Here is a 15396-nt window from a genome sequence, read left to right as displayed (position 1 = left end):
GCACTACTATAGCCTACTCTGTTTTCCAAATTGTTTACATATGGGGTGCTCACATAATGTGGTCTCTCTGAATCAGCCCCTTCCCATTATATTTCAGCTTGTGCCCCTCACGTATGACATCTTCTTCATCATTTGCTTTCTGCACACCTGATATTCATTCTATTAAGCCCTGTCCCTGATGACCATAATACCAGAAAAAAACTTTTCCCTTTACGTTTTTTATAGACACAAAGCTAAAGAGTTGAAGTGGATTTGTGACCCTTTCTGTGTAAAGCAATCTGTAGAATGGCATGATGATTTTGAAAAACTCAGTCATCTCCATGGGTATCAGTAATACAAAAAGCACATTTAATAAGTTTTTCAGGAGCCACTTTATTACCTTATCATTGTTCCTACTGGTAGCTTACTGTAATGGACTGAGCATATAAAACACCCCTGGGAACTCCTGTGATTAAATTGAATTTCTGATAATGATTTGCACTGTGAACTTGAGAGAATCATTTAAAGCCCACCTGTGAACCTTTACTTCCATATTGCAGCAGTTCTTTCACAGAATTAGTGCTGAAACAATGTGATGACTCTGGTGAGTAAATGCTTGCAGCCTGGACCTTGATCTGTCTCTGCTTGCTTCTATAAAAAGAAACGGGATACTTACCTGTCTCACAAATTATTGTGAGGATCGACTGTTTGATGTTTAAGATCTGTTAAAATGCAATTTTTCATGGAGGAAGAACAAGGGAAAAGACTAATTACAATTGTTCTTTTTTTAAAAAATAAATAAATAAATAAAATAAAGTAAGTATGCATCTTTTCTGTCATTTATGGGGTTTGTGTTTTTTTTTTTTAATTTTGTATTTTATGCTTTGACCCATGGCAGCATATAGATAGAATTAAACATGCATATTTTCAAATTCACCAACCAAATATATAAAAATACAAGGGCAATAGGATGAAGCACACTTTTTTGTCTCTTTTCTGGCCTGATGCTTTGCTAATTGTGAGAAGCAGAGAATGACACACTGAAGACAGTTTACTGCATGAGGCAGAATCTGCTTTGTGCCTGGAAGGGACAGCTACATGCAGTAAAGCCTGCTTTCTACTCTATGTTTTTTTCCCTGGTATAGCTTATGCATCTGATAGGAAAAATCTGATCCAGAACATTTTACAAACAAACCCCAGAGGCTGCATGTATGCTTAAATAGCACTTTATATTTTGTTTACATCCCTTGCAGAAGATTGTTATGATAAAAATTATTGAGTGAGAGATTCTATTTCTGTACTTGCTTTAGACACATGCTCAATTTAGCTTCCTAGTTCTGGAATCTTAAAAAAAAAAAAAAAAAAAAAAAAAAAGAAGCCTTAGAAAGTTTTGAGCAGAAATAACTATTGCTTTATACTGCTGCCTTTTGCCCAGGCAGGCACAGTTAACAGCTCTCACCCTTAGGAGACAGGCTAAGATCTCTACGCAGATTTTGCTTCCTGAACTTGTGACTCAAGCTGAAAAAATTCAAGCATCCAGTAGTTACTGAAGGTGCCACATATTCACGTTGACAACCCCACATCTTCTTTTCAGACTTCTGCTTTTTATCAGCCTTGTTGATGTTGAGCACTTGCCAGGTGTGTTCTGTGATTAATGTGTTTGTGCCATTGAAGTAGGGGATAAATTCAAACATACTAGCCGCTGTATCTGTAAGAGTGCATCAAGCAGAAAGCAGAAGGTATGAGTAAATATTGAGTCCTAGCTAGTCTTCAGAAATGGCACTTAATAACGAGACTCAGATCTGAGTTTTCCTTTAGTCTGAAGGGACGAGAAAAAGGACAGGTTTGGGATTTGTCATTTCACACACAAGTGAGTTGCTCTAAAGGACCCCTATTAAATCATGCACCTTCATGTGGTGTATCTCATTGTAGCCTTGTCAGAGGAAATAGTAAGTGGGTGTGCAAACACTTTTACACAGTTATTGAAGGTTTACAGACATAGTTCAGCAGAAAAAAAAAAAAAGTGAATAATTGGGATTCTTGGTGACTCAGTTTGAACTATTCTTAAAGCTAGATTCAACTTCATACAACTAATATAGTTGTGAATGAGAAATATGCATAGTAAAGCAACTGACAATAAGGAAACCTGTCTGGGCAATAAGCAAACATAAAGGCAGATCACAGAGACAGGCCTGCAAAGACCCTCACAAAGGTGTCTAGTGAATCATCTTAGTCTGAGTCAGTACTGAGCATCCTTGTGTCTAACCTGTATCTTGAAACAGTCCTCCAATAATGTGGATTCCACTATTTCTTTAGGTTGCTCTGTTTCAATGTTTAACTGAACATACAGTGAGGTAATTTGATCTAGTACCTTAAGTCTATGTTGCTGCAAGTTCAGCAGAGAAGATCTCATTTCCCCAGACCAGATGCATTATTGTCCACTCAACCATGTTTGAGTGTGTTGCTGGAGCAAGTTCCTCAGTCATCCTTTGTAGGCTGAACACACACACATGCACAGACAAACTTACTTCTCTAAGACTTCCTAAAAGCACATTTCTAAATGTTTCCTCTGTGTTCTTCTCTGGACTGTCACTGGTATGCCTGGTGTTATGTTTTTTTTTATACTCCATCTGAACCCTCATCAGTATTGGACTAGTAATAGCAATGGACTCTTAGCGCATTCCTAGAATAATGTTTTTCATCTTTTTAGGCAAATTTTGCATCACATTGTTTATTCACTTATTCTGTGATGCACATTAAATTCCATGAATCTTGTTTTTCATAATCTGACACTGACCATTTGACTTGTGCATTGTAGGTGAAGTGCTTCTCATTTGTCTTTGATTTCATATTACTTCCTCAGTTCAGCAAGATTTGTTTTCTAATTTCATCCTCCAAAGTAATTTTCACCAGCCACTTTTGTATGTGTATTCATTCTATCATTAATGGTATCAACAGTCACACATTAGAGCCCAGAACAGAGCTACTGATGCCTCTGCTGATACGTTTTCTAGTTTTGCGAGGAAATCACTGGTAATTGTCCCTGAGAGCAGTTTTGTAGACAGTCCTGCACCTGTTCTATTGTGGTTTCATGGTAACCTACATTTCTGTAGTTTGCTTAGGAGCATGTCATATGGAATATGTCAAGAGCATGACTGAAGTCAGGGTAGATCCCATCTGATGCCTTCTCTTTAGCCCACTGTAGACCACTATAGGAAATTAGGTTGGTTTGACAGCATTTGTTTTTAGCAGCTCCATGCTGGCTGTCCTCAGGCATTTTGTTGTCCTCTAGATGTTTGCTTAAGGATGGTTAAATGATTTTTCTAGATTAGAACATTTTTAATTTATTTTACTGCTCTGTAATTTCCTAAATCCTCATTCTCTTGCCATTTTTTCCCTTCCTTGCTTCCTACCTGTCTTTCGGGATTTCTCCCATCATCCATGAATTCTTCAGGAGAATGGTCAATATTCCCTTGAACTCTCTGGAGTGATTCCAACAGGTTCCACTGACAATTCTTTTACCTAAACACATACAAATGGTATTCTTTCTCAGTTTTGTCATCCCTTTTCTTTGTTACTGAAATTAATTATGTTCAGGGTTTGATCACAATGGAACGTTTTTGCGAAGAATGAAGCAAAAAGGTGTTGAATGCATCAGTCATCTTCATTTGTCCATTACTTTCGTGTTTATAAGTAAAGGACCTTTCCTTTCCTTCATTTTTATTTCCCCTAATGTATTTACAAGCTCTGTTCTTATTCCATCTTTTCTAGCAGCATTTTGTGTCCTCGCACCAGAATGTTGTAAAATCACTGTCAGGCTAATAACCCATTAGTTCAGTAACTGTAGCCAAACAGTAAATGTTTATTCAGCATGATAGTCAGTGAAATCTGAAATAGATGCAGAGAAGATGCTCTTTACCTCTCTGTTATTTGTTGGCTTGGTATTTCTTCTGGCCTACAAGTATGCTAGAAAACGAATGCAAAAAAATGCACAGAAAAAAAGAAGGGAAGTATGTTTTTAGACTTGCAATTTTGGTAGTGTTACTCTGTGGAAAATTGCTTGGATCAAGCACTGTGTTTTTTGAGGGTGGTCATCAGCTGTACTCATACATATTCTTGAGAGGATCGGGAGCATAACTGCATGTATATTTCATTCTGTGGCATTTCAGATGTTTTACATCTCTGGGCCACCATTTCCACCCTTGCTTTGGCTTCATCACCTCTTCAGTTTACTAATTTGCTACTTGCTACAGGGAAATCATCTCCATTTTATTTAGGAGGGGGGATTTTGGCTTTGTTTTTCTCCATAGAAGGGGAAACATTTGGCCTGTTGTCAGAAAGTGACACTAGAAAAGTCCTTAAAAAGAAAGTGGTAAGGGAAGTGCATATGGCAAAAACTATATATATCATGGACATTACAGAATGTCTGCTCTGTTGAAATCCAAACCGTCAGGCTGTGTGGGTGGTCAGAGTTGAAAGGATGATCCAATAGCAGAGAGAGGATAAAAGATAAGTGTAAATGACAGTTGAGTCTTTATCTATATTTAAAGTGGAAACCGTGTGTTCCCAAGTGTTGAGTGTAGGAGAGGGCAGATCCAAGTAGGGGTGAACTGATGAAGCTGCATCAGCTTTCATGGCACATTTTTCTGAAAATCTGGCAATATCTTGAGGGTTTACATATTAAATCCATTGAGCTTTGCTGTCGTTATTTGGAAGAAAAACCCAACAGAATCTTACGACGGAACTGTCTTGGCTGCAAGAACTAACACACTGGACAAAATCAGTGATATAAAAATGTAGCCTATGCATGAATAAAAGGATATGATTATGTTATATAAACTGTTAAGTAATGCTGGTGTCAGTTCTGGTTTTAATTTGAAAAGAAAAAGAAGTACTTTGAATGTGTAATTAACTTATTCAAATTGCCTGTGAAACTATGACCAATCATAATTAATTTTATTTTGAAAATTACATCCATGGACTTCAGTGCACTGAATAACATCATAGATGTTACACAATTAAAAATAAAATTTTCAAAATACTGTTTTCAATGGAGAAGGTTACAAAAAAGTCCTGTAAATCTTTTAATTTCAAGTGTATAGAAATGTAACAGGCTGTTTTACTCCCTGTCTATGTTATGTGTGTTTTGTGGGCTTTAGTTCTAGTGATTTTTATTTAAAAAAAAACAAAACAAAGCAAAAAGTTTCTAACTTACTTTTAGCTCTAGCAGATGTGTACATCAAATGTTTATAGGGAAAAATATTTTCACAAAAAATGAGATCTTGTGAAGTAGTAAGAATTTTTATTATGTCTCTTTATGCACAGAACATTTGTTTTCAAAACACTCTGGGCATATAAACATTAAAGAAGTAATGCTGTATATTCACAACATGATGTGTCTATCACTTCTCTTTGTCAGAATTTCTCCCCAAGTGATACTTGCAATTGTAGAGTTCCTAATAGTTTACCCAGCTTTATACTTCTGATGGCATCCTGGAGCAGTGATTTAATGTTCTGCCGGGACTACTTTCAATGTTTGGATTCTTGAATGCTGGAACATTACTCTTGGTTTATTTGCACTGCAGTTGTTTCACCTTCCCTTATTATTTCTTCCTTCCATCACAGAGATAATAGAGTATAATTCCCTTAAGAATTAGAATGGGGAAAAAAAAAAAAAATCTTGTTTTCTCGTCAGAGATGCATAGATTATATGCTGGAGGAGAGGATTGTGATGAATTTATAGGCCTTTTGGAAGAGGCAAGATACAGAAGTACTCTGACTTGAATGTCTTGTCTTACTTTTGAACTGGAATACTTGTTAGAAAATTCATCACTGTTTGGTAAGGCCACTAAAGTTCCAGTTACATTGCTGTTAACTTACGCACCTTACTTCTAGCCTGAATCTAGCTGACTTTTTTTTTTTTTACCCATTTTCTTTAATCTGCAAGGTTAAAGACTCTGTAACGTTTTACTAGGAACTCATACTTAGTTGATAATAGAGTCAGAATTAAAGAGTAATTCAGGTGGGAAAGGGGCTCTGGAGACACGCTATCCAAATTCCCTGTTCAAAGCTCTGCTCTGAGCTGTGTCCAGTTGAGTTCTGAATCTCTCCAGAGATCAAGATCCCATGTTATAGACCTCTTATCCAAACCACGTCACAAGAATTTGGCTACAGGACACTATAGTGAGTGACAGTGATGAAAGCTTTGCTGAAATGAAGGTAAGCAACATCTGCTAGTCCTCCTTTGTCGTCTCAGTCATAACAAGCAACCAGGTTTGTCAGGCAAGATTTGCCCTTGGTGCATCCCTGATGGTTTCTCCAGTCACCTTTTTGTCCTTCATGTGCTTGGAGATGGTTTTAGGAAGATTTGCTCCACGATTTCCCCAGGAACTGAAATGAGGCTGACTGCCCCGTAGTTTCTTATATCCTCCTCATCTCCCTTTTAGGACATGGGCACAATTGCAATACATTTTTGAAGATGAAGTTGCAGTGGCATCAAGTGGCTGCCCAGCAACCTTAGTCATTGTGACCAGCATGCCCTTTTCACTTGCAGCTTTCTAGGATACGGTCCTTAATCCTTAAGTATGATCTTTATTCTTTGTTTCTGGATTTACATTCAGTAGCAATAGGGTAGAAGCTTGGTCCTTTTTGGCGTCTGCTTGGAAAGTATTCAAATCAATTTTGAAACCTGTCAGTTAGCTGATCTTTCCTATATTTATTACATTACATTTGCAGTGTTGTTATTTCTTAAACAAAATATTACACAGCACTGAATTTCATACCTCAGGGAAGCTTATCATCCTAGCACCTTTAACTGTATTAAGAGTATAGTATGAATGCCATGAGCACATATCTTTAGATTGGCAAGACCACAAACACTTTTGATTGATATAGTCCTTCTTTAATTACTTTAAAAAGCTGTGTTGCTTGTTTCATAATTTTGCCCAGGTTTGATTTTGGGTGGCAGGTCTCTACTACTTACATCACTAAGTACTATTCTTGCTATATTAGCATGTTTTCTTTCTACATCAGCATTGCCAACTAATAATTTTCATTTGCTAATCAACAAGCAAAATTGCTGTGACTCCTTTTGTACCTAACACAGCTTTAAAAAAAAAACCAAACAAAACAAAACAAAAAACCCAACACTTTTATTACTCACATCTCTAATAATTGTCAATTTCTTCTGTCTTCTCTTACTTTGCCTTTAATTCCTAGTTGCAGTGCATCATCACCTCTGTAAAGTGCCTTACTGATATATCATGCAGCAAAAGTAGTAGAATTTATTTTTATGCATATCTCCACGTTTACCTTGCAGGTTGATGCAAGGCCTGTATATATCCATAGATGGAAAATTATTTTTTTCCCTTTGTGTTGTAATGGCCACCCCTCTTTCCCCTGTTTAAAGCATCCTGAGTATGTGCGCCTGTTTATTCATGGAGAGCTATTTTCTCTCTTCCTTGTGCCAGTTTATTTTTTGTGTATAGATAGCCTTCTTTGTTGATCGTGAGTTATGAGGAAGTTGATGACATATATTTAAACAGTTTTTAATTATCTGACACGTTTCTTACTCAGACTCCGTAATATGTTTCTTGGTACATAAACATTTTGGGTTTTAGTGAAATCATTCTCCTTAAAAAGCCATAAACTATAACAGATTATTTTCTTTATAAAATAAAAAATAATCATGTCTGGATCATTTCCATGGATTCATTCATTACTTTTAATTGTGGTCAGTCTATTGTTATTTTTCAAGATGATACCTAATGCTGAATTTATCTTTGTATAGACTTCCAGAATTTTCACCTGCAATTTTGGAAATTCTGAGAAATTGTCCCTACAATTTATGGCTGTATTGAGAAAATTATCACAAACTGACTGTGTAATATTAGTTGTGAAATTACATTCATTTAGTGCTCACCATTTTCCATTTTCTCATTAGCTAATCAGGGTTTATGTAATTTCATTAGCCAAGACAGCCTGTAAATATTTTCAGGGAAGCAAAAAATTTGAAAGATGGATAGAATTATTTTCTGCATTTTTCCTTTGTACTCAAAATCAAAAGGTATAGAAACACATGCTTTTGATTAGCTAATACGCAAAAAAACACAAAGCTCCAGGCTTTATCTTCTGATATGCTAATTCTTGAAATAAAAAAGAGCAATGAAACTCTCTGTAAATGGAAAGCGCTGAACGTCTGACAACAATGCACTTGCCAGAACGCTGAGAACCATTTCTTATCTCAGCAAATCCTTCCAGCCTTGACTGTCATATTAGCCAGTTTTATTCTTCATTGCTTGTCTTTGATCATCTGCTGCATATTCCCATGGGAGAAAGTTATGCCCATTTGCCCGTGAGCTACTTGCAATGTTTAATGAGTATCTGCACGTTCTATCAAGGTTTTAAAAGCACTTCTGCTCAGATAAATTGAGCAATCCTTTCATTAGTTTTATATATGCAGACTTTCTGTTCCTCTCAAAGACAATAAGGCATTAGAGTATTTATTTGGTGGGTGGACTTGCACATTGCTATGTTTTTAAAGGGTATTTTTGCCAATGTTTTTGTTTCAGCTGGATCTGAAGACCTAGTTTGTACCAGTTTCTGCATTACCATGTAATGCTATCTCTGTTGAATCTTTTTACAAAGCGACACCGAAAGATTACATTTGTAAACACTAGTGTGTAACATGTTAAAATAAAAGATATGTTCTTGATTGTGACATCTGACAAGTTATATAACAGGTATTTTCCAAAAGGGACTAATAGTATTTTTTGGCAACATCAGCCTTAAAGTGGTACAGTTTTTTGATCAATCCTTACAAGCAAGAGCTTAAAAATTGCTGGTTTAATGCAAGTCCTTCAATTTATTTATTTTTTAATCTGGATTAATCATTCTCATTTTTATCTTGCCCGGTTTTCCATGTTAATGGTGTGAATTGTATAGAGGTGCAAAATTGGCCTAAAGAACTGCAGTCTTGGCATGTGCTGAGTAAATCTTATGCCCATTGCATTTTATGTTAGATATCCATTTACTTTCATTTCTACCCTTATTTTTAGCCTCTCTGCATTTAATTTTAAGCTCCTTGGTAGCTATAAATTGTTCCAAATGTAATTAAAGCTGTCCATTTCTGACACTATTACTGATTCCTCAACAGTTGTTTTGTTATCCTGGCAGGTTATAACTTTAAGGAGGAGGAAGTGTAGCCAGTAGCAAATGCATCCTTAACACTAGAAGGACCTCGGCTTAGCGCTGGTACCTTCATGATAATTAGGAGGCAAAGGAAGAAACCTGGCCGCTGCTGTGTTGGGGAGAAACATTTCTCAAGGTTGTGAAAGGAAGTCATATGACTGAGCACCACAGGCCCTGCTAGCCAGCTGGTTCCTGGGAAGAGTGAGAGTGATTTTTGTGCCCTATGAATTCAGATATTGAAACACATTTCTGGTACAAGCACCATTTAGAAATCAGGCCAGCTGAAAATGGGAGCATTTTTAAAGAAGATTAACTATTTCTTTTTCTTTCTTTTGTCAGGGTAATTTAATTTAATGCATAGATTTAAATTACTTTTTGTTATTATAAAATGTTATAAAACCAAGTAATCTTTAACAGATAAATTTTGTTCTTCTAAAGAAGACTTTTGAAACAAGAATGTGGACCATTTAAAGTTTTTGTTTAAAATTAAAACATTGAAGGGTCTTTGCAGTGTTGGCCACCTCTTTTCTATGCCAGCCTCGACCACATTGGAACGTCATTTCCATGTCAATTCTGTGTATGCAGAGTGCGAAGAGCTTCTGTTTGAAAGAATAAGCTAATACCTATAGTGAGGAATAATGGGTATAAATGCTGCTTTCAGGTAAACTGGAGTTACTGTTTCTTCTCTGTGCATCTTACAGTCTATGAACCAACAAATGATGCTACGTCTTCCCTAATAATTGTGAAAGGCAAATTGGAAGCTGTAGATTGACTTTAATTACTAGAGGGCATGGGCCAAAACTTGCTCAAGATCTTTTTCATTGATCTATTGGACCTGGCAGCTTGTCTTACTTGTCTGCCAGAGAAGGATGTTCTCTAGATATGGCAGATGCCATGCTGGGGTTTCATAGCTTACTCTGTGCCTGATTAACTGAACAAAGCTCCAGAAACCAAAAATGCATGTGACAGACAATTTCCCAGCATGTGGAGACTGACAGCATGCCCCACTCTTCTGCTCCCTCTTCAGGGAAAGATGAAGTAGTCTTTCAGTAAGCAAGAGGAGGATGAAGTAAATTTCTAGGAAATCGGTGACTATATTTTCCCGGTTCTGGAAGACAAGTAGAAGTTTAGAAGAGTATAACTCAGGGCTAAATACAGACCCAGCTAGCCTCAGAAAAACAAGCAATATTGCTGTCTACCAGCTGGCCTGTGTGCAGGCAGAGAGTGTGCTGATGATGATAGCTAAGCAGCAAATTATTTAACTCAGGTAATAGATATCTTAGTTTTGAAATGAAGACATCTTTCCTCTGAGAGTTGGAGTTATAAGTGAGTTCTGTTAGTCTGCAGGAAGCATCTGAGAAAGGGAGGAATATTTGGACAGCAACACCGGAGCGAGCAGCAGGACGGGGACTGGCAGATGTGTGTCACTGTGCAGATGTGAGACTAAATGATGAGAACAAAGGAACAATAGGAATTTCTGAATACGCAGGCAAGAAGGGATTTGAAGGGAGGAGGGAACAATGGAAAGAAAGAATATGGTAAATCACGGGGAGGCGATCTCTAGAAAGAAGGAAAAAGTGATAAATAATGGAATCATTTGGCACGTAATAAAGAATGGGAGAAAATACAGAGCAATTACTCTTAAGGAATATTATGGTAAATCTCTAGTGACAAAATTATGCATTATTTTCCTTCTATGGACAAAGTATTAGAAAAAAGTTGATTCATCAGAGTAGATGGACGTGTTTCATTAACTGAACAAACCTGAGAATCAATAAGCAGAAATATGGCATAGTCAGTTGAAATAGTGTACGTTAGGACTCGTAGCAGGTAACACCACACAGTATGGGAGAGGAAAGTGGGTTACAAAAGAATCCATACTGCAAAAACCTCCTAATAGGTGATGTGTAGTTTTCTCACTGAAAAATCCACAGGTTACTATTCTGTATCCATCGAGGACAAACTCAAAGGCACCAGTTGCCTAATATTGGATCAGGGTGGTAAAACACTTTTCAAGAACCTCTACGTTCATATCTTGAAAACTGAGTGGAAGAGGGCTGTCTAACCTGCTAGTTTCAGGTAAGACATAAGCCTGTATTACCAGCAGTAGACAGTTACAGAATATTGGGGTGGAAAGAATATGCAATTGTTATCCAGGAGGATAAAGTAGATTAGCTTCAGGTAAGAGTATTTTGTTGCAGAGGTTTCATTCCTCATTATTAAGAAAATAAAGCAGACAGAGTTTTCTGGCCATGTATGCCTTATCTGGGCATTCAGTTAGAAGCCACATGACAGTTTATTTTCAGTTTAATTTCATTGCAGTGTGTTTGTTCTTAAATCCTAAAATACAGAACAGAGAAATTGACCAAGTCCAGTGGAATGTGATTTCCTTAGCACATTGTAGAATGTCACAAATATTATTTGTAAATTAACTGTGAACAGCAGATGCAGTGTTATCATATTGTAAGATAGGCCCATCAAGCAGACCACCTCTCTTTCCCACCAAGCACATAGCTAGAAGAAGCCAGTGTTTCCACAGCAAAGCATTCACTTATCACTAACTGCTTTAGCCCACAATCTCATATTGGCAGAGATTCCACATAGTTCTGGTGGTTGGCTTGTTACTACTCCAACCCTAAGCGACAGAACCATCTTCTTATACTCCGACATCATTTAATGGTTTTGAAACTCAACTCAACTGCAGATTGTAAATCTGCCTGGTAGGCAAAGGAGAGCATGTGCACAGACCAATACATAGTCAAAATTCATTGACACTCCGTCAAAGATTGCAATGTTTAACCACATGGAAGTTTGACAGCCAGAACTTAACTGGGCTGTGATTCAAGGGATCTCCAGTGCTGTGAGTCTACAGATGTATTCCTGCATCATATAATTCATTTCAATTCTGGACCCCTTGTTCTTCTGTCAGGTCTTATCAACTTGTGTAGGTTTGCGAATTTACCATCATCCATCCAGTTTTCTGTTGGTACCTCCCCAAAGCATATTAAGTATAGGTGGTGCTGGCAGTGGAAAAATTAATTAAACAAAACTCCTCCAGTCAAACCCGAAGCTTTATTACTGCTCATGATACAGAAAGGAAAAAGAGTTAGCTCAGTAATTGCAGGATGGAGCTCATAATTCAGAAAATCCAGTTGTCAAATCCTCAATAATAAATTTTAAATCTTATTTTTAGTGTATATTCATTGGCTGTCCTTCAATTCTGTGATACAACTTATCCCTCTTCTCATGAAAAAGATCAATTACTAAATGTATTCTGAGTTAGATGGAAACTGTTGTATGTTACAGCTGGAAATGTTTTTCCCTTCAAACCATTCAGTTGCTGTATGTGACAGCTCCTCCAGTTTTATACCACAGATCAGATGCACCGAATCACTTCCAAGATAAAAGTAGTTTCAATGTGTCCGTGATCTTTAAAAAGGCACATTCCAGATGTTCATTAACTCCTTGTCTACCATCAAAAAGTGATATAAATACTGATGTAGCACAACATTTTTAATGAAATAGCAATGGTCTTCAGCTACTAGCACAGCAAGGGTTAACAAAATCTGTTTTTTCTACATGTGCTCTAAGTTCCATCTATTAACTTGGCACAACTTAAGCTTTGTAAAATAATGACAACATGCTGCTCAACAAGATTTATTTATAACTGTCTCATCCTAATAGTGTTCTTTAGTTGTAATTAGTAAAAATAGAAAATTATGTGCCACTGGTCTCTTTCTAATTGATTTAAAGCAACATAAATAAATTTCAAAAATCTATAAACAGATCTTCTAATAAGACTTAGTGCAGACTTTTACTGATGACATTTTTGGCTGTTGCCTCAACAATTTCGTAATTAATTATGAAAAAAAAAAATTCTCTTTGATTTTTAAATAAATGCAATGACATAAATAAATCCTGAAGTTAGTGGGTTTGGATGCAAAGTTTTCCTACCTTGGTTCCATCCCTGCTAAACGTGAACCACCAGTCAGATCTCAGCTAGCGGGAGAGGAATGGTTGATTTCAGTTTGTCTGCAGGGGATGGTTTTGTGCAGTAATTCAAGGTGGAATTTAACAGCACATTGGCTACTCTGCTTTAACTCTCACGTGAGAACACTTGATGTGTGCTAAGAGTGCAATTGGGCGATGTGGCCTGCTGGATTTTGTAAGGGGGACTTCATTTTGCCTCCATCAGCCTGATGATGCAGAGGGGTTCAATTCCTGGAGATCTTTGATGTCTGCTGCATTTTGGGCCTACCCGGTGATGCCAGGCATATATGATGGGATCCAGATGAAGGATGATATACAGGGAAGATCCAAGAACAGTAACGACTGGAGGGATTTCATGGGATTAGGCTTCAATTCATTCATTTGCATGGAGTAATTCCCAAGACTGTCACAGGAGCGCGTTCAGGCAGGCAGCAGGCAGCCAGCTAGGGAGACTGCTGCTAGCACGGACATTGCACCTGCGCTTTCCTAACAACTTCAGTAAAAACTGTAACTTTCAGAAAACTTTTCCTCGATGGAAGCATCTTTCCAGAAACAAAAGGCCAGGGAAAAGGTATCTACAAAGGGAACGGTTGGACAAATGCCTTCATCTCCTGGGCTGGGAAGAGGGGAAGGAGCTTAATACTATTGCAGATATCCAGGATTACTCGTTAATTGTGCTGTATAAACATAATGAAACCACCCTGAGCAGATAACCATAACAACTTCACAATGTGTATCTAGCTAATGGTGGAATCTTTGTTGGATGAGTAAAACTGAACGGAAGAGAGGACATAGAACTCTACAGCTCAGCATGTAGGTACTCATTATCCATTCAAGACAGTCCACTGTCCCCATGGATATCTTTCTGACGTACCTTTGTGGATGAACCGTGTGTTAGTATTGTTAATGTCATTATAGTCAGTACATAATACATTGATACTTCTCTTTTTGCAATTGCCTCATTCCTATAAAAGTACTGAAAGAATCCATGGGAATGGTTTTAAGGGTCTAAGACAAACATCCCAATATTAAGCAAATGGTCAAAGTCCTTACCTCGTTATATTGCTGGAATGACTATTCTAACAGCTAATAAAGACAGTTGTAATTTCTTCCTCATGGTAGCCTGTCTTGATTTCTCTCTTTTGCTTCTAAATGATAAAATAAGCTGAGAACAGCAAAAGATTTAATTGGGTCACTAATTAAATGTCAGGCATGGGCTGCCTGTTAAAATTGAAGGTGAACTGGCAGTAAGAGCATTTGTGACAGAAGGATTCCAATGTCTAGAGATAGGTAAAATAATAAGATCTATTTTTATAGAATATGTTGCTCTCTGTCCATAAAATGCATGTCTAGGCTTCTTATCACTATTTTTCAGTTTATGATGTTGCCAAACACAGGTGACCACATAGTTTCTTTCTCAGTAAGTATGTCTTTTAAAATCAGCATATTAAAAAGGCAGTAATTACTATGCTTAGATTGCAGCAATCTCAGGAGATTATTTTTGTTCAGATTCAGCAAAAGAGATAGGTTTTGTGTTTTTAAAAAGAGATGTTAAAATATACTACTGAATTAAAACCCAAAACTTTTTGCACTGGAATCCGAAGTGAGCTTATTTGTGCAGTGGTACTTAGGAATTTTGTGGTTCATGTGATTGAAGAACCTGATGCTCTTTAATATATTGCAGAGCTCCTTTTTGGCATTGACTAATATCCCTGTTTTATAGATGGAGAGTAGCGTACAAAGAGATCAAGGTATGTTGGCACTCCCAGTGGGAGTTCAGTGTAGATAAAAGCTTTAGAGGAGCTATTTAGCCCTGAAAGTGTATAGAGGCTCTGCTTAGATTCCCTTACCCTGTTTTTCATCAAGGTAAATGAACCTTCATGCCGAGGTAGCTAGGACTGCTACCTTATGCATGTTTCTGGAAGAAATTTGGAAATCTCTCATTCTTTCACACAGAAGAAATACAGTTTTTTGATTTTTTTTTTTTTTTCAAGAATTAAACTGTTCAGAATGTTTCATTTGTGATAGTGCTGATAGAAATACTGGCAATTATAAACCATGCTTTTGAATACATATTTATAGATATATGCCTTTATGTATACATACTTATATGTGTGTGTGTTTCTAAAACTGAGTTTCCTAAAAAAGAGAAGACATTGAGAGTGAATTGTACATGAACGTTTAAGATTTTAAAATAAATATTGTTAAGAAGCTTTGAGCCATAGCATGCTGGAGAGG

At 37.0% G+C, this 15396-nt stretch overlaps 1 protein-coding gene across 2 annotated transcripts in view; it reads left to right on the top strand.

Moving 5' to 3' along the window:
- The window catches only part of MACROD2 (mono-ADP ribosylhydrolase 2), a 902990-nt gene that overhangs the window by 731404 nt on the left and 156190 nt on the right, over positions 1–15396 (top strand). The window lies entirely within an intron of this gene.

The sequence above is a fragment of the Tyto alba genome, unplaced genomic scaffold, assembly GCF_018691265.1.
Source record: "Tyto alba isolate M040663 unplaced genomic scaffold, T.alba_DEE_v4.0 Super-Scaffold_16, whole genome shotgun sequence".
In the NCBI taxonomy this organism is placed as follows: Eukaryota; Metazoa; Chordata; class Aves; order Strigiformes; family Tytonidae; genus Tyto; species Tyto alba.
This window is presented reverse-complemented; position numbering and strand designations above follow the sequence as displayed.